Genomic DNA, 21,222 nt, shown 5'->3' with positions numbered 1-21,222 from the left:
AGGCCATGCAATCTTTTTCCTCTGTTTACACCCTCGAAAGAGAAAAAGAAAAAAAAAAAGATATTTTGTAGAGAGAGATTCTGTTTCTATTCTTGTTAAAGTTAACGCAACAGGATCCTGCAGGCTGTAGGTGTTGCTAGGAAAGTACTGCACAAGCTGGTCTGCCTCTTTTACTGTGCTAGCTCTGTCTTCTACCAGCTGAGAATGCCATGGAAACAGAGGCTGGAAGCAAAAGCTGGGCAGGTTGGAGACTGGGGATTTATTTTTTTTTTTTAGTACGTGTATCAAAGGAGACTTTCTTGGGAATGGCAGTGTGAAACATCCTGCCCCATTTCTAGTGATCTCCACAGTAGTGACAGCATTCCCACTGGACAAAGACAAAACTCTGTGACAAGGTCGGTGCAGGAGCTGTTTGTCTTGATATTTCCTAAGCAGTACTGAAAAACTTCAAGTAATTAGCAAGGTGAGGTGTAAGAATGCAAAAATGTCTTTAAAAGTAAGCAAATAAACTCAATGTACCTTACTCAGAACCTTGAGGTGGACTCAGTAGAAGTTAATGAACAGTGTGAGTTAGCTAGGGTGAACACAGACAATTCAAAAAGATGCAGAAAAATATTTCTAATAAAGCTAATTATATTTTAAGGACTGATTTGCCTAATATGCTAGCATATATCTTGCAAAATAACATTCGTCTTTCTAGCTGTCATGCTATTATCATTTCTTGTTTATATCAATAAAAGCCTGCTCTTAACCATTGTCAAGGAAAGGAACTTACCATAGAGGTATCTCAGTCCAGTTCAAAGTCCTATGAGCTATAGGACTCAAATTCACAGTGGAGTTGTCATAATTAAAGCATTTCTCCTTAACAGTTACTGCCAACATGCACAATTTTAGCCTTCAGCAAATGTGGGCAGCACATCTCATTTTAGTCTGCAGTGAAGAAGAATCAAACTAAATGGAACTGCTTTAAAATCATTAAGGCTTGGACTCAAAAGAGCTTAGTCAGTGATTTCAGTGGAATTAACCTCTTATATGCGTATGAATCTAGACCTAAAAGCATGCACACAGTTGCTATAGAATTACTATAGCTCAGCTGACATCTCCTAACTTGTAAAGTGTCAGGAGCTGCATATGTGAGCCTACATTATTTGTCACACTGCTCTGTAACTTGCTACTGTGGTGTCCTCCAAACACTAACCAGTTCCTAGTAATATCTTGTTTGGAAACAAAACAGAAGAACAACCAGAAAGTCCTAACAGCACATGAAGATTTAATACTAAAAGACTGCATTACAATGAGCTGCTGTCAGAAGAGACTGCAGCCTGATTTTGTACTGACTTTTGTACGGATTGGTAAGGTTTCGTTGCATCTGACATTGTCTTGAGCTAGGAAAACTACAGTCATTCATGCTTCAATATTAAATGGAAAGATAGCCATTATCACTGAAATTGTTCGATAGTATTCTGTTATACAGCTAGAATACATTTAACTAAGCTAGTTGTGAGAAAAAATAATTATCTAAAACTACTTAGCTTGTCATGTGTTTTAAGTATTTATCCATTTCCAATCAATGAATAGTTTCTATTAAATAACTATCACTATCCTGAAATAGTCTCCTGAAATAGTCTCGAATGTTTATACATCTGAATCCTACCCCAGCTGTTACTGTTGTTAACATTTCCATTGCTTGTGAAGGATAGAAAGAAGATCACATTATTAGTTTCACCATAATCTAATGAGTGGCACCTCAGTTTGATATGGCAAGGTGGCGCTCAGAAGAAGACATCTGTTTTTTTTTTTCCAACACGCCCCTTAGCCAAATATTTCCCTACTTTAGTTCAAGACAGTACAAACTAGCCAATTCCCATAAGGAACTTGAATAAACCCATACTGTTTTGGCAGCTAAAATTGTTTAAATAGAATGGACTGGGCCATACTGGTCTGACTGGTTTCAGGGCCACAGCATAGAGAGTCTCTCCCTGTTTAGTCTCTCAATATGGAGTAGATGTAGCTGAAGATAGCCTCATGAGATCTGGTGTTTCCCATACACAACTTTGCTCCCAACTGCAGAAGCCAATCTGATCTGAGGAGGCCAAGAGGTTTTTCTCCACTGCTGAAATGTCACTGTTTTTCTCTCCGTTGGAGTATGTGTCCTGGCTCAGGAAGCCTTTCCATGTTCCCGAGTTTCGCATTTTTCCCTGCTAAAGCAAGAAGTAGGAGCAAAATTGAGGTTCAGACTTATTGTGCTTCCTCTTTAATTTGGATAGTGTATTGAATGTTCACCAAAGACAGTTTGAAAAATAGATACTTTGTGCAGTATCTTGCTTTGGCATTTCAGGTGGGTGAAGTTTAGTTTGCAGGTAGGATTAAAAAAAAAAGACAAACCCACTACCAGTGTCTTTTTTCCAGTGTGAACGCTGAGTCAATTTGAGAGTGTGCTGCATACTGAAGGATTAAATCCCCAGCAATTAAAGTTTGGTTTAAGACATTTGGGTGGTTTAGATCTCTAATCCAGAAAGAAAATGGCTTAAAGCTTCCTAGGCTGCAAACTCCTTTGAAAAGAATCAAAGCTAAAGATTTCAATAGCTAACTGCAAGACCTGTTTATACAGCCAAAGACTGGAAAGCACAGAGACAAAGTGATTGCCCTGTTAATAGGGAGCCCGTGGCAAAATTGCAAACGGACTAAAAAATTGATTCCTAGGCCTCTGCTGTAATTAGTAGACTATATGCCAGAGAACGGGGCCACTTCATGAGAGAAGATGAGAAGCTGACCACAATGCAGGCAGGAGCATTGTCCCCACTGACTAGGGCACAGTCTCACAATACCTAAGCAAGGCAAACAGAGCAGAGTTGGAGAGAGTAACAGGCTCAGCCTGAGTAACAGGCTCAGATCTGTCCAGTGATCAGACACGTGCAAACCGACAAGCTGGGTTTGAGGCCAATCCAGGCCGAGCCAGCAAGTCAGGATCATCAAGGAATAGAGCTAGGAACAAACTTACTTACAGGTCTACTGCTGAGTGTAGCTCGGGCAAGGACTAGGGCCTGGGCCTTGGCCAGACCTTAAATCAACCTTGTAGGCCAGAGTGCTTAGAATGTGGGTGGAGGTCCCAGATGTTCTCAGGGGAGTTAAGGCCTATTGCTGCACTCATGGCATATTCACTGTATTTCCTGTTCCTAATGTCTATCAAGAGGAATCTTAAGCATTGCTATGGTTAATTTTCTTGAGATGACATAGCCTATCATTAAATCTATGGACAGCTTTATTCTCACAACGATTCAAGAGCTTCCTTAATATGTTTTTGTAATTATATGCAATTTTAATTAATATGATGTTGTAATTATAATATCCTTGCAATATAAAGTAGCAGCAAAACAAATCTTTTGACAGTGTCAGCTCCGACACTATTGAATGGGAAAGTATATGCGTTTCCTGAAAGATAATGTATTTTGGGAGAAACAGTAGAGGGAACGCAGGAACGCTGGTGGTTTCTGAAAAAGATTTTACCTGAGGAGAAAATTGTCTGACCTTGATAATGGACAATTCCATGACAATGCCTGCTCATTGCAGTGAGGTTTTTAGAAAAGTGAACAAGCTGTAGGCTATCTTGCTTTACTGTAACTGATGCTGGATTTGAATAACTGCATTTGAATAAGCAAAAGAGAGTAAAGGGGAAAAAAAAAAAGCTAGATTGATAGATGCTGCCCAAGTGTTTACATGGGGAGAATGAGAATCAGAACAACATGTCATTTTCTCTCTTTGTGCAAGACCATTTCAGGCAGACTAGTCCTTTTTAGGTCTTCTGATGTGTCAGCAGCAAGGGGTAAGGTTGTGACCTCTTCGTTTTATGGGTAGAGCTGACTGACAGCAAAGAGCACATAAACACCTACCAAGAGCCACCATATACTGGAAATACTGTGCTGTACGTAGACTTAGAGCTTTTTGTTACATTTTCAGATATTTTTATATGATTTCCCACTCCATCTTCTCAGAGCTTTGTCTGCAAAGTACATTTTTATATAGAATATTCTATTTTTTAAACCAGAGGTTAGATAGAGAGTACAGATATGATGGCACAATGCATTTACTTTTAATATAGCATTCAGTCTGAGGCATCTCATTGTTTTCTGTATTTGTTTTGTAAGTTGTAGACCTAAATCTTTAGCTGAACTATGAATTTCAGTAGAGTTGTGTCTGTTTCCAACATCTGAGGTACTAACATGCTTAGGGAGTACCTAACAATAGAAATTTACAGAGAGGTAATGAAAATTACTAGGGGGATGAATGCTTGCATGAAAGTGTGAAATTGCCTATACAGCAAATGTAATAGCAAGTATTGGGCTAAGCAATACTAGCTCAAGCCTTTAAAGACTTCCTAAGTGAAGCTGTCAAAAGCAGTTGCTGATGTGCGTGCCTTACTATAAATGAGATGCCTAGATGCCTCAAACAGGCTGTTGAACACTTGCTCTCTGGAAATCAGATTCCATAAATTATTTTGAGTTGGACACCCAAAAGAAGTAGCCTTCTGAAGTTTTAGACCAAGTTTTAAATGTGTAGTGCATGACAGGCAAAGCATTATTTACAGATGTGTTGGAACTCCAAGAACTATAAATGTTTATGCTTCTAAGTAGAAGATGCTAAATTAGTTCTGGTTAGGAAAACATTCTTTTGCATATCATTGCACACTTACGGGTGTTGCAGATAAGTGCTATGTCTTTTTATGAAGTTTTAATATTGAGTCATAGAAAAGACAAAATATGAGAGCCTTCACATTGTATGCTTTATAAGTCATTCTTTTCTGATTTTTGTCCTAATGAATTTCAAATAATAACATGAATAAAAAGCTAATAATTGGCTGAGAAAGTTTTGTTTTACTTAGATAAACCATTCATCCTGATACGTTTTTCCTGACAGCAAAAATGCCTTCTCTTAGTGCCACTAAAAATGTAGTTAACTATAGGTGAAATAATAAAATGCTATTGTTGATTAATAAGAGTAAGGTAATTTTAGAGTTTAGTCTTTTGTTATAGTACCATCAGAACCTAATCATTCTTTGTTTTAGCAGCACATATGGTACATAAGATGGACCACTGTTCTGAAGGACCTGGTTAGACCACAATATATGCTAACAAAAATCTCTGAAGGTTCAGGGGTGTCTTAGTGAGTGAGTGGTTGCTCTATCTCCAACTTTCCTTGATTTACTGATTTATATCCAAATTAGAACTTTTTTACTATAAGTATTTATGTTTAGTTTTAAAATAGAACAGTATATGTAATTTTATCTGCAGTATATATAATTTGCAGGTGACACAAGGGTTGGCAGAATGGTAGCTAACTGAATACAGTTCTGTCAGTGTGATGTGGGTCAGCTGGTAAACCTGTCTATTTAAACAAATGTATAATTTTGGCCTGAAATATCAAGCTTCATCTCTACCAGATATTACCACAAGCAACTTTTTGAGACTTAGGTGCTGTAAAGAAAAGTTTGTTATGTGATACTGCAGTCTAAACATTACTAACTTGTTTACTTGAATCTTTTTGCTGTTTTATTTCTCAGCAGTACAGACCTCCAGATGTAACTTTCTTCGAGGTTGTAAACAGTACAGTCCTCATGTCACCTCTTATCTTTCAATAGCCAGTATGCATACGTGTCGAAAGTTCTCTGTGGTTTGAAAAGTGAAAACATCCCACAGGAAATATATGTAAATAGCAATAGTTATGGGACAACAAATAATGAATCTTCTGTGAGTCAGCTTTGGCTGCTCTGAAAAATATGGTGTAGAAGATAGTTCATTGCACACACTCATAAAAAGGATATTGTTGGATTTTTACTTAAATGAAAAGTTAAAACATGAGAATATGTACTGAAAATAAGATTTGAAGAGGACTTTATGAAGGCAAGTTAGACAAAGAACAGTCTAGAGTAAAATCACAGAACATTTGCAATGAAATCTTAGACATACTATCTTCTCATTAGCAAGAATTAAAAGGCAGGAAGATATGAATTTCAGTTAACACAAAAATAGGTCATTTCACTTTTTCAACATGAGAACAAATCTGCTTGCTAAAGAAACTGAGGTGATTTAATGCAGACTTTAGTAACAAGTTTGACTTTGCACTTCATGACATTGTGTTAAACAGTTAGGAGACATAATACCTGTGAAGCACATAATGAATGGACTCACTTCTCAAAAGTGCCTGTCAATAGGAAATCATCCCTGGCTGGTGTGTCTCTGATGAATTTCCTTATGAATAAATTTACAGTATTCAACATTCTCCTCAGTAATGTAAAAGTAAATATAAAATCAGCACTAATAAAAGCTGTAGATGACGCAAGGATTGGCAGAGTTGTAACTAACTGAACACAGACGTGTCAGTGTGATGTGGGTCAGCTGGTAGACTTATCTGTTTAAACAAACTGGAATTGAATACAGCAAGACACAGCTATCCTTACAGAACAATGGATTCTAAACTGAAAAGCAGTGACTCCAAAATAAATTGCAGAGTCACAGTGAAAAAGGATTCGAATTCCCATTGTGATGCTGTGCCAAAAAGTGCTAGCACAAACTGTGAAAATACAAACAGAAGAGTAGGAAATAGAAGAAAGGAAATGATATTTGCTCTGCCTATGGCATTGATGAGGCACTGGAATGCCACCTCCAGGTGTGATACGTAAATCTTAAAATTAGTGCTGAAAAAACAGAGAAAGGGCAGGAAAGAGCCACAAAAAATACTATGAATGACTTACAAATGTCTTATCTTAGTAAAGAGGACATTAAGATGTGACTTGGATATGTTGTTTTAGAGATAGAAAATACCAGGTTCTTATCTTTAACAGAGAAAGCCAGAATACTGGAGGAAGAGGGGATTTAAAATTTTTGATTTCTTCAATTCTGGTCTACCTTCCTTTCATCACAAAGTTTTGACCCAACAAATTTCTGGGTTCAAGACAGGGGTAAAATGTGATGATTCATTAAAGACAGAAGGCCACACAGAGTAATCTAGTGCCCTCTCAGACCCTAAATACCAGGAGTCTATATTACATAAATGACTCTGTTTTCTCCTACCATTGTTTGGTTGTCTCACAAATAGATTTCATTGTGATAATCCTATTTCTTTCCAGAAAACACCGGCAGTTTCTAGTGGAAAACTTATTAGTTAATATATCAAATCTGTAGCTATTAAATAAAAATGTTTATATTTGCAACACCGTGAGCTGACTAGGCAGATGCTGATATTCATGTACAATGACATTAATATAGATTGTCGGGTATAAATAATGAAAATGTTGCTTTTATTCATAAACGATAATAGCAGGGTTCTTGCGCCACTGTTTCTCTAAGAACATAGTCCCTTGAAAAAATTATAGGTACCTCAAAAGTGCCTGCTTTTTCAAGAACTAGTTATTCCAATTAAAAAGTTATTGCTTTTTCTGCAAGATTTGCGCAGCGGGCGCTCACCGCGAGCCCGTTCAGCACCATGGCCAGCACAGGTCGCTTAGCCGGCTCGGATTCATTTCGACAAAAGCCTTCTCCTTCTAAAGGCCTTACACTTCTTGGAAACAAAATCCTTTCATTTATAAGATTCAGTGGATTAGCTTGACTGTCTACCGTAGATAATCCAGAATAATCACAGACAAAGTGAGAAACCTGCTTTTTGAAGTCATTAAATGTGTATACATATATAGTACATGCAATTAAGCTGCAAACAACAGAGGATGGGTCAAAATCGTGCTCTGCTGGTAACTATCACTGACAGGATGCACTGAAGATTTTAATGGCATATCTGAGCAAAAGAGACTAGCTTGAACCTGGGAAGTCAACAGGTTGGGCAGAGATCAGTAGTCTTTTTAGATGGCAAGAATATGGAATCCTGTAAATGTCATTGTGCTATACAGGGTCTGTGAAAGGATTATTTGGCTGAAATCAAATTCTATCAAAAATCAAAACAAATACATCTTTTTTTATTTGCTTTGGTCCCATAAGGTCTTGTGGACTTAATCCATTTTTAAATCACCTAAAGTGAGTTAAAGCTAAATTTCATCTATTTTCCTCTTTGGGTATCCACTGCTTTGAACTTTGTATAATTACTTGCAGATTTCAAAAGACAAAGTGGAATTCTGCTTCAATAATTTTTCAAACTTGTAAAAAGCTATAAAGACTGTTGTTGTTTGGAAATGAGGCCCCTTTCACCACTGGTAAAAGAGAGATCTTAAGGAATATGGGTATTTCTTGATAACAAATGTGAGTGTAGCACATGATAGCAAATCTCTATTAGACTGATCTAACTGTAGTATAGACTGATAGAGCTAACTGTTGTAATGAACATGCAACAACATAGGCTTTGAAATGTGCACTCACATCTGGAGAGAGTTTGTATCACAGGTGCTAGAACACATTGAAGATCATACCATTGTTTTACTACTTGTGCTGACTAGGTTGAAATGGCATTGGCACAACTGGAAATGCCAAATCCATAATTCCACTTTGTTTTTAGACTCCTATCGTGTATCACTGGCTTGGTTCAACTTTGTTTTCCATTTTGGATTCCTTTGACCTGATTTTCCTGTGACTAATATTGGTGCACCTCCATTAATTTCAGAGGCCTCAAACCAGACTGACACCAACGTAAACAGCAGATCAATATTTATGATGACATCCACATGTTGTGCATTATATTCATGGACAATAGTCTACTAACAAGCCAACCAGCTTCCTTCCAAGCAGACAGGGTAATGAAAATAAATCACCAATATCCAGCTGTTATTTTTCGCATACAAAATGAAATCATGCCAAGCACAATGAAGAGTCTCCATGTTTCATTGTGTTTTAACACAGTTTACAAAATTAAGAAACAAAAATAGCAACTCTTTTCTATTAGTGATCCAAAACTCTGCCTCTGGTGATTTTATGATGTTAATAGAATTTAGTTTGTAGTGCATGAATTAAACAGGAATTAGCTGACACCTTAATATTCATAAAAACAATTTGTGTGAAAAAGACACCAAATTTCATATGGCAATTAAAATAGGAGAATCTGTCATTATAGAGTAATTTTATTCTACTGGTAACATATTACATATTATATATATATTATACATGCATACACACATACATATATATTTATATATTTTTTTTTACAAGGACATAGGTTCTACCATAAGATTGAGACTGCCTGAAATTGTACCACTACATAGAAGATTTGATGGAAACATGCAGAAATCAATTCACAAAATGTGTTTTAGATCACAGTTCTCCTTACATCCCACTTAAATGATCTCTTCATGGGGAACTTACCATCAGATTTCTATCACAGTTGACGCTTACCAACACTTTTAAATGTCTTCATCTCTGGGTGAGTCTGTTGGGCCCAGATTAGGAGAGCTAAATCCTAATAATACCAAAGGTTTTTATATATTGGCAATTGCTATCACTCTTCCATTCGTAAAAGAAAATGAGAATATGAGGGATAAGCATTTAACAAGCCATCTGCGCCCAGACATGCATATGTCAGATATTGTCTTGCTTATTTGCCTAACAGCAATTTGTTCTAGTGCAAAGATATGGTGGGGGAAGGATTGGGGAGAGTGGGATGTTGAGAAAAAAGGATAAATAAAGTCAGCACATTCAGTATCTCCATTAACTCAAGAAGTTCTAAAGCTACAGACAAAATTTTCAAAATATACATTGTTCAATGTTTCTCAGTTTTGCCTCTGAGAGAAGGGAGATAAACAGGCTGTGAGAAGGAAAAGTAGACTTAGCCCAGGTTCTTGAAATATTCAAGTATAAAAACACACTTTAAAAGGACAAAGGAGTGAAATTTCTGATACTTATTTCCACCAAAATAGGAAAAGCTTAGTCTTCCCTAGAAGCAGACCTTTTACTTGCTCATCAGTTGACCTTTAGCTATTGGTTGATTTTTATTTTTCCATATTAATAGCCATCCCTTAGATCTCATACAGGAAAAGGTTAGTCAAAATTCCTGTCTTGGATATCTAATACTGTATGGTTATGGTCTTTGCCTTACTTCCAGCTGTACAGGATACCATATGACTCCCATGGACTCTTATCAGGTCTGGAATAAGCAAGGTGGAAAAAGCATCAAAGGAAAAGATAGCATGAATTATAGTACTACATCCCCCCCTCTCTTTTTAGATTGCCTGTAGACAAATTCAGTAGTAGCTAGGTGGCCCATGATATCTGAAAATTCCTCTCATTGTTTCTTGGGGTTTTTCTGTTTCCTTGTTGTACTAGTTTTTTTTTTTTTTTCCCTGAAACTCAGCTAGTAACCTCTAAGAGGCAGCCACTGCATTTTAGTGTTTTTTGTGCCAGACCAAGTTAGAAGGTTCACTGTTCCTTTTATCTGAAAAGATTTCTGCCAAAATCTGTTGTAGTTTTAATATCTCTTATAACTGTTACCTCTTCTGTATAATCCAGCCTATTCTTAAAGCTTGATACTTGTTTCACTACTTTGTATTTACCTGTCTGCAGAACATGTGCTTACCTTCACAGAATGGACTTTCGTGTGCTTTGAGGAAGCTGTCCTTAAAGATTAACCAGCTCTCCTGGGCCCTTTTGTCCTCCATAGCAGTTTCCCCTTGGATCTGCCAAGATGATCCCCGAGTAAGTCAAAATCTGATCTCCAGAAGTCCAGGGTCTACAGTCTTACTCATATTTCTCAGGATTTTAAAGTCCATGATCTGCTGCCTTTGACCTATGACAGTCTGCTTGTTAAAATAGTCTTCTACTCAGTGGGAAAGCAAGGTTTTAGGTTCCCTCGGTTCCTTTAGTCCCTCATTCTTTCAGGGATTGAATCCACCTCATAGAATATGTTTTAACCACCAAGTTGTAAAGTAAAGTGAGAGCCCTTCCTGTTGCAGCTAGTAAGAAACAAATCCCTGAGGACCTTCAGTTAAATGCTTTGCATCAGCGATCCTAATTTTCCTTTTATTAGACAGAGCACCCTATATACTGTCATGTCTGGAAGACAAGAATGTGCTCTGGAGGTAGGCTGTTATGTAAGTAAGCTCTGAACATAAATGCCAGTTCTTTGAAGGGAATTTGGAACTGGGCAAACCCAGGTCACCAACACAGCATTGTGCTGCTAACTAGAGAGGCAGAATGGCACCCTGCGCAAGGCAGAGGACCTGTGCAGCCTTCACAGTAATCCCAGGGCAAAGCACATCGCATCATATCCTCCTAGAAAAGGCCATCTCAGATCTGCATTTAGGAAGGGTGATAGACCTAAGTGAAAATATTAGAAAGCAGTTCTGGCCATCTCTGTTTCTCCAGGATTTTCAATGCATTTGGTCATCCCATGTGCTGCCTTCAAATGTGCAGAGAAGTGAGGAAAATTTCAATGATTAAAAATGAGTAACTAATCATTCATGACTGGCAGGAAAAATATGGGGAATTTTCAACAGCAGAATATCGCTGGAGGAATCTGGATATGAGTTGAATAGGCTTGGAGGTAAAGGCATATAGGAAAATCAGCCACAGCAACATTGGTAGAATGGTAGATGTTGCTGTAATGTAGGATCTGCATATCTCTACTTTAACTTCTCGATTTTATCTATTGTTTTCTCACATTTCTTGATTAATTCTTTAATGTGTGCTTTCTTCCAGGAAGTGATTCTTTGGCCTTCTTTTGTGAGGAAGGTTGTCTTTTTGTTTTTATACTGGAACAAAAAAGCAATTAGTCACTTTTATTAGAAGACTGAAGACAACAGATTTTTCTAATTTTGTGTATATATATATATATATATATATGTATATATATGCATACATGTCTATGCGCTTGTGTGTAAAATGTATATATATATGTGCACACAAAAGTAAACTAAATAATCTCATCATACTATCTTACAGACAAAATGGCTGATATTTCAGAGTTGCGTTTTGGAATTGGAATTGCCCCTGCTGAAAAGAAATGATTATGGAGGAAAATTTTTGTGCTGAGTTATTTGAAAAAATAGCTTGAATTTATAATTAAAAATCAGGATGAAACTGATAAAAAGTTATTGGGGACTGAAAAGCCAAAGTCTTACTTTCAACTGTAGCTAAATCTTGAAACCTTGCTGCCGTGCAAAATCCAGTCCTTTATTTCTAAATGCAGTACTTCACTTTGGCCGTATAAAATAGGTTGCTCACGTAAGCCCACCTTACACACCAAACATTCCAGATCAGTGTCTGTAACTGACTTATTCAGACACTATTTACCCTGTAAGCAAGATGTGGGTCATCTGCAAATTTTATCATCAGCAACGATTTTGTATTTTCTCCCAGTTTAATAAAGACATTGAACAACATTAGGTAAAGAGCAGATCTCTGCAGGACCAGTTAAAAACACTTTCATGGATGATCTTCAATTTGCATTTTTTCAATTTACATTCACAATTGCATTTTGCAAGCTATTAGATGGCTAGTTTTTAATTTGCTTGAAGTAGGCAATATTGATTTTGTACATTCCTAATTTTTTTCCTAATGTCATGAATCTAAATATATTATGCCAGTTACTTGTATTAACTGTTTTTAATCTCACTATAAACAATATCAAATTTGTCTGATAAGACACACAGTCAACAAAGCCATGATGACTGCCATTAATTAAACACCTTCTTTTAATTCCTTGCTGATTGCTTTCTATAACAGCCTTTTTTGTGTTTCTTCCCCAGATCACTGTATAGCTGATGGGCCTATTGTTTCAAGGTGATGGTGCTTAGATCGGAAAAAAAAAAAGGCATGCAAAGGAGAGAAGAAAAAACTGTAACAAACTAGTATTTCACATCTGAATGTCTTTATTTTCCTGCTTCCTTGGGCATTGGCTGCACTCAAAGAAGGTCCAGCATACATGTTTATGACAAAAACTATCACAGTCAGGAAGCCTCAGCAGTGACAAAGACAGAGAAGGCAAACAGTATGCTTGATTTTTTTTCATTGCAAATAATTTACTTAGATTTTCAAAGTTAGAGAAATTTCCTCACAAAATACATCCCTCAAACTAGCAGGACAGGAAAGGTGAATGTTATGTTTGATGATGGCAAAGGCGCTGCTGCTCTGTGGGGTTATCACAGAGAGAGGACTCTCTCTGTGAGCAGAACTAGCTGCCTCACAAAACACCATGCTGTGCTAAAGTAGAATGAGGTAGAACTCAACTTAAATGTAGGGGATAAAAGGTAGCAATTGCCTTGAGTATAGGTCAAGTAGTCTTGTTGCTTGTTCATTAGGTTTTGTGTTTTTAAGTTTAGGTTATTCTTGTGTATAATCATTTAAATAAGGAAATGAGGCCTAGCTGACAGTCACTTGATTTAACGTGTTACTCACTACACGGCTCTGTTTACTATCTTTGCAATTTAGACAGGGCTAGACAATGCTGTATACAAACATAGCTACTGCAGTCTGGCTTACTCATACACTGCCACACTAACTTTTTACATTAATGAACATACTGAATGTAATACCTTTCTGGATAAGGTTGCCTTTCTCTTCATTAGAAAATTGAGCCTGGAATGGATTCTTGAACGCTGCCAGGCATTCAATGACAATTTTCATTGTCAAGGGACAAACACTGCAAAAACCTTACTGACTAGCTATATAAATGGAAAAAATGTATCTTTAAATGCATCTTAACTTTCAAATCTTTGAAAAAATATTTGACTGGGACTGTGTGAAAACTATATTTCAAATTTAGGTTGGAATATGATATTAGAGATGCCTTTTCTTTTTTTTTTCCAGATGAGCTTCACTGCTGGTTACAGATATTCATAGAGTAATTCTTATCATCCTTAAAGTGTATCAGGACAAATGCATAAGAGCCTTGCCTATGACCGAAAGTCCCTCACAAAAGAAATGGCATGTACAGCTGTACAAGGGGCTGTACAGCTCTGTAGCTCCATTTCCTCAAGTGGTGTGGGAGTGTTTATAAAACATAGGCTGTTTGTAACAGTCATCCCATAATAATTGCTAGTTCTACATACTCGTTACTAAGGCTACATGCCCCAGAACTCATCCCCTCTTCCTCCTCTTTCTTTGGTGAATCAGTGCCCACTAATATCTTGCCCTTGTCTATCTTTTATTACTGGAGGAGTTCTGATATAGAAGCCATGAGAGTGGATGTCTGTGGGTGAATATTTTGGAACTGTTCTCTCAGGAGCCGGTATGCCAGTCCTGTAACTCTTCATCTGGTGGATTTCCGTACTCTTGGGCTCTCTCTGAAGTTACTGACTGTTTTCCACAGACTTCAAAAGGAGTTAGATCAGGATAGTGATGTACACTTTCTAGGTACGTGATGGTCACTGTCCAAACAAATTGTAAATATTCATACCACTAGTGTGATCTCTGCCAGATATCTCTTGTCTGGTTAGTCAGTGGCATACAGAGAACTATTTTGTTATTTAAACCGGTGGGATTTTTCCTCAGTTTGTCCACAGACACTTTCTTTTGCCTTTGGCAAACTCCACAGGGAAGTCCTGCATTCAACATATCCGAAATGTAAGAGTTCCTTTGCCCAGTGGTACTGCCATCACACTCTCTGTTCTCCCTACAAACAGCCTTCCTCCTCTCCCTCTTCAAAATCCACTGTTCCCTGTCTCTGCTACTAGAGAAACTAAACGATCAAAGTCCGTCTGAGATCGCTAAAACACAAGAGGTAAGAATTCCTGTAGAAACGAGCTGTGCAGGTACTCTGCTGTAGACTATAATCTTTTTTAGCCGACAGAGAAGACGGACAAGATTTCATCCTATATTATTAGCTTAACTGACTTTAAAACAAACCTTCATTGTACTGCCACCTCATGATGTGAAAATAACATGGATGGTTTTGGCTCTGCATGCCTAAAAAGAGCTAGAACTTGAAAAGAAAATAAATTGTTTATTTGACTCTTGGTGGTAGTTATTTTCAGATCATCTTGCTTTTGTTTACAGAATAAAATCATCCTTGATAACTCAGCAACCACCATTCCTAATTTGAAGTTCTTGGGGCTTTACAAGGAAGTCCGTAGTTAAATACCTTACAGAAGCTAAACTTTCCAGAACATCTATCTACATAGGCATAGCAACTCCGTGTGGACATGCATTTTAATTGCCTTATCTGTTTTTTAGTGGCAATAATGTTACTAATTCTCTTATCTCTTGCAGTCTACTCCATCACTTCAAGCAGACTAAAAAATAATCTAACCAGAAAGGAATTCCAAACTACTCAGTCAAGGTGCTTCCTAATTTCTGATGCTTGGAATACTGCCATTGAAAAATAAATGCCATAGAATTAGAGGATGTCCTATGCCCTGACTCTTTTTGGGGGCTGTTCTGGAATTCTAACCCTCTTAGTGAGAAGCGTTGAGTGTTGGGGTCCTTCTGGCACATGAGGAGATCTATGTTAAAATACTGTCCTTTTCATCTTAAAGTAAATGTCTAAGATAGGTTAGGTGAAAGGTATCTGAAAAATATTTATTTCTCTTCTATTGACAAAGGGTGATGACCAGGGTGATCAGTCCTGTGGTGAATGCTTGTGTCACAGGTATCTGAAGTTACATGAAATGAAACTTGCCTTTCCTCATAGCAGAATGCTTCAGCTCTGCTGCCTGAAACCTCTTATGCTTGCTAGGACTCCTTCAGCAGATCCGAATGAGATAAACAGTCGTCTGAAGAGCTAAAGTCATGACAGTTTTGTGCTCAGTCAAAATCTGCAGCAAAGCAGGGACTTCTCGTCAAAGTGAGATGTTACCCATTACTCAACATGGCCATATTATTCAGAAATATTGACTTGAATGCTTCCCCTTGTTTGGTTAAGAAAGTCCCTTTTTATATTTACCAAGAAAACGAATTACATGCATGCCTGTGATAAGTCTCTGTAGCTCTGCCCAATAGGCCATGGATTGAATTGTTCTCCTTTGAGAAGGACAAGGTTCTTACACAAGCTCCTTACTATCCGTGGATTTCGTTCATTTTGCAGTCACATAGCTGTCATGGGTACTGCTTTTTCACAAAAGGGGAGCTGGTGGGGAGGGGGGCTGGTTTGATGGATCATATACCATAGTAGAAAAACAGGAAGTAAAACTGGAAAGAACTTCCTGGGTGACATATCCAACCCTAACTGCTTCAAGCAAACATACAATACATTCCTTTTTATAATTTAATCAAGCTCCATCTTAAAAGCTGTTGTATTTTTACTCTATTACTGTTAGAGAGTTGTTCCAGAACTTGAATGTCTTGAGTGCTAGAATTCTTTGAAATCCAAGCCTAAATTTAATTCATGCCAAATTCACTTCATCTGTGCTGTCCCTTAGTTTAGAAAGCTCTCTTCCTGCATTGATCTTTATATTTATAGACAGTGACCATATCTCCTTCCAGCTCTTGATTTACTGGACTAAGAGCCAATCTCCCGTGGGCTCTCCATTTCCCTAGTTGTCGTGCTAACCATTTCAAAAATGTGTTCCAGCTTGGGTTCATCTTTTTTGGACACAACTGAAGAGGACTACATATAATATCTCATGTGAGGATTTACCACGCCATCCTAATAAACATTTGCCTGATCAAGAGTTAGAAATGAGTTCATTCTTATTATCATAGATGTTACAAGTATTTTACTAGTTTCTGTAGATTTTTCTGTCCTTCTAATTAATCCTGAACAAGAAGAATGCCATTCAAAAGTGGACAGACAGGTGGTGATGATTGGGAAGTCTGAAACCAGGTAAGGGTGGCCCAGCCTAGAAAGCAGTTTAGGAGAAGTAAGGAGTTGTATATACTTTGGCTCCCAAGCAGCTGCTGCTGGTGCCAGCCTCAGGGATTTTTGATATTGCACTGAATGTATCAAATGCAAATAATAGAAGATAACGGTGACTGAATAAAAATCCCCCATAAATCAAGTGAAGTGTAGGAATCTGTAATATACCTCATTCTTGTGCATGGAATAGAGACTGATTAACCCCAGAAAAGAGCTCCCCATCACAGAAACAGAAATGTTGAGGTGGCCATATGCTTGAAAGTTTTTGATAAGCGGAACAGGAATCTAAAGCAAGCCTAATGCATGACCTTGAGACATGTTAGAAGGCGCTAAGAATTAGTAGTTATGAATAGGATGTGGCAAAAAAAGGAAAACATTAATTTATATTTCTTTACTGAAATACTTGGATCAGAAATCCTCTGGCATCACAATTGCTCGGTCATAGATGTTGATGACATTTTTGTCAGATATTGCACAGGCCACTAGAAAAGAAGGCTGTAAGGATCTTGACAGTACAGGATGTATCTGTACAAATCAAGATATTCGTAGCAGAAGATCTATGGTATTCTGTGTTCAGAAGGTGTGGCAAAGTACAGTGGACAGCTAGATGAAATATGTCCCTGGCTGTCATTCATATAGAAAGGTAAGAGTCCAGTTGTTGGTCTCCACCGTATCATAACAGTAGCTCTAGTTACTTGCTGCTCATTCATGGTATGCCATTTATATTACAGTGGACATTCCTACTTGAACCACATCTAATCGATTTTATGCTTATTCCTTCCTTTCCAGCACATGTCTCTGTAAGAAGTTAGTCTTTTGAGATGGAGTAGGCAGCAATACAAAAATCAAAGCATAAATAATACAGAAATACCTAAGTATGTGTGCTTATTTATGCCGTGTAAAATGCATTTTAATTAATTTTTCAAAAAGGCAAAGATGAATTAGATAAGCAGAAATAAATATGATGCACAAAATGACATAAAATTTAGACTATTTTATGGTTCTCAGTTTGAAATGTATGATGACCCTACATTTTAAAAGCTATGATATAAATATTCCCCCTTTCAAATTTGGAGAGATTTGATTTGGGCTTGGTTGCAAAAAATGCAAAGATAAAATCACCCTGCTGGGTCAGAACAGTGGTTTAACAAGTCACTAGTAATAGGCAAAGCTTCAGAGGCTGATGAGGCAGCTCCCAGAACTGCTAAATAGAAAAAAACTCAGCTGACCACTTAGGAATTTCTCCTTAACAGCAGTCAGCTTGTTTTCACTCTGGAATGTGAGGATGTTTAGACTTTACAGCCTAATTATTCCTATACAGTTGTCAAGACTTTCTGAATTCTATTGAGCTGTTGGTGTCATTGTTTTGAAGCACTAGCTTCTATGGACTGATTATGTATGTGTGAAAATGCATTAATAGGTTCCCCTTCTCATCATCCCTAACAAATATCAAATTGTAGCAGGTTATAATTTCACAGACTTTAGTGAGATATTTTGCTGAAGCAATAAGAACATTTTATTGATGAATAATAGAACAAAGAACGAATGGAAAGTATGGGACAGGGAAAGAGCAAGAAACTAAAGGGGATAAAAGTAAATCAAAACATAGAAATGAAGGAAAAACACGATATTTAACAATTCACCATAAAACAAATGAATAGTTATTCTAACAGAGAAAATAAAAAACAGAAATGAAAGAGGACAATATTCTTACACAGATGTGACTAAGATGAGGTAAAAGAGAAAGGAAAGGTGAAATATTTGTAATTACTGAAGCTTAAGACTGTGGAGGACTGCTTTCAAGCAAACAAGCCTTGAGTAAGGTCTTCTCATGACTGATGAGAAGCAGCAGACTGACAGGCAAATTAAATGTTCTGTTTCAGCCACACATCCTAGGCAAAAGGATCCACAGCTTTTCATTAAAGTCATACACATTGTCATGGAAACAAAACTGGAAGTATTGCTTTGGTGAAGGGTATTTCAGGAGCAACAAAAGCAAAGATGCACATTTTCTTGTTTCAGTTATGCTAAGCAAAGAAGGTCCATTGTTAAGTTATCTCCGGATCACTTCCATTATAAAGACTGCATTTCACTCAGTGCTTTTTACCTTTCATTATATGTAGAAGAAAGGGGAAAATATTAAAATGCTTAATTGAAAAAATACGACTTCATTTTAATAATTTTCAGATTCTCATATAATTTTCATGTTGGATGTAGTCTAACCACATTGCTTTCTGGATTTCTAGATTTAATTTATCATCTTATGTGGAAAGAAGAGTTCAGATGTTCTTGAACTGTGGATGAAAACTGACTATTTTCTTTCAGATAAAACACATGCAAAGGTGGGAATGCAACTTTGGCTTCTCCCTGGCGTTATCTTATAGATGGAAAATGATAGGGACAGCACCTGTGGTTTTAGGCCATTCAGAAATGTGGATTGATTAAATACATTGCTTGAAACCCAAATAGCATTGCAGAACAGTGTTTCCTCGGGAGTTACCTTGTTTGGCTAAACTAGACGCTTATTCAAAAGAAAGAAAAAGAGGAAGACAAAAGCAGAAAAATGAGGTAGTGCAGGTAAATGGTAAACCAAGCTGGAAGTGGTGGAGAAAGCTCTTGTACGTCATAGATGCTTAGGATTTACCCAGGTTGAAATAAGGTGCTGTAGCATATCTGTCCTCTTTTTGATATATCGAGTAATAATATACTTTCAAAGCAGAACAACAATGACCTTGACATTAAAAGCATGGAAGTGGCCAAACACGTAAAGCTTGCTGTCCAAACTGCTTACAAAGTTGGCTTTTCAGTGAATGTAGTTTAGAAAGAAGTGGCAATCTTATCTCATTAAAGAGTCAAATACATTTATAAGCACTCATCTCTGATTAACTGTTTGCTATCTCTTCCAATACAATAATAAAGCTTTAAGCAATAACAACAGGAACCAGGTTCAGAACAGAAGGAGGAGGTTTTTTTCATGCATGAAGTTCCCATAATCGTTAGGGAATACTTTACCAAAGGGTGCTGAAAGTTTACCTGATTTCAAAGGGCCGCTAGACAAGTTTATGGAAGAGTTAAATGAAAGAGGATGACAATCAGTAGAAAGAAAACAAGTAGCGTGGGAAGTTCCCCAAATGAAGATGGGAGGCTGGGAAGAAGAACCTCTTCTTCAACCTCTGGCTGAAGAAGAGGCTGGGAGAGTATCAGGTGGAAATACCTGCCTTGTTTTTACATACTTCCCTAAGTATTTGCATATGGCTGCTGTTGGAGACAAAATAAGTGGCCAGGTCTGAGCTGGTATGCCTAGTTTTTTTTGTTCTTACAGTCTAAGTACTTCTTCCTCAGTTGAAAAGCTTTCCTCTTATTGCCATGCTACCTTATGTTCTGATCCTTTAAACCTTCTAGTCACAGATGAACATAAGTTTGAAGAACGTAATCCAGTTTGTACAGTTCATTCTGATGCCATGTTTTGCTTACCCCATCAGATGAATTCCTTATCCCACCAGGTACCTTATGACATATACTGAGTATTTTGGGGTTTGGTATCACCCATGGGCCACAGCCCCAGAGGGGCTGAGTTCAGCAGGTAGAGCCAGGTGCTGGTCATGGGATCCATCAACAGCCCCCAACACAGCAAGTGATCAACCAGGTGAGAGTCCCTCCAGGAAGTCCTGTCAGGAGCAAAAGGAGACAGGGCCAGAGGCAGGGCTAGAGAAGGTTTATAACATGGTTACAAAGACTATCCAGGAGGGAGGGCCAGAGATACAGCTGGGGACAGGCACACCCACAGCATCACTGGGGTAGGGACTGATGATCCCGGATAGGGCTGAAATGGAGACCTGGGTGATGGGCAGGGGTGAGGAGAGGCCCTCACCCCTGGGCAGAGCCAGTAAGGCCTGGTAATGCCCTCAGAGCCTTGACACTACAAATTAATGCGAAAGTTGAGTTTTAACCCTAGTATCTGTTGAATACTGTAGTATTACAAATAGGAAATATAGACGCTGTGAGTGAAGAATAGTACGGTATTATGCTAGGAACTATAAGTTGAAAGCCTTTTTTATTAGTATGCTTTTGTTTATTCAGTTTGATTTTCTTCTGGCAAGAAGTGAATATAGCGTACAAGCAGATAATGTTTTTTCTTTTTCTGGCTTTGTCTAGGTGTGTAACAGTCAAGTTTTTCCTAACTAACATATCATGTATATGTTTCAACTTTCATTACTCTCTCAAACAGTTAGGTAATTAGCCTATAGAAAACATCTGGCATTGAATTAAATCCAAATGGCTGATGAAAAAAAATTAATATAATCAAAATGGCAAATTAATTATATAGTATTCTGAAGACAGTGATACAGTTAATCAAATCTGGAGACTGCACTGATGATTTATGAGAGGTCCATTGTAAGCATTTCTATCCAAGCTAGTTACCCTAGACTTCCTTTTTAATCTGTGGAAACAAATACACACTTTGTAGGCATGATCCATCTCGTCCTAAAGAACACAACTAAA

General features: G+C 37.6%; 1 long non-coding RNA gene across 1 annotated transcript in view; it reads left to right on the top strand.

The window, feature by feature from the left end:
• Window positions 1–18,381, top strand: part of LOC138066708 (uncharacterized) — a 30,722-nt gene extending 12,341 nt beyond the window's left edge. Inside the window, exons 4-5 of the long non-coding RNA XR_011140109.1 lie at window positions 10,491–10,622; window positions 12,674–18,381. This is a non-coding gene — a long non-coding RNA (uncharacterized lncRNA). The remainder of the gene's footprint in view (window positions 1–10,490; window positions 10,623–12,673) is intronic.
• The last annotated feature ends 2,841 nt before the right edge of the window (window positions 18,382–21,222 follow it).

Source organism: Struthio camelus, chromosome 3 (assembly GCF_040807025.1).
Source record: "Struthio camelus isolate bStrCam1 chromosome 3, bStrCam1.hap1, whole genome shotgun sequence".
Taxonomy (NCBI): Eukaryota; Metazoa; Chordata; class Aves; order Struthioniformes; family Struthionidae; genus Struthio; species Struthio camelus.
Note: the sequence above shows the minus strand (reverse complement) of the source record. Positions and strands in the feature narration are given on the sequence as shown.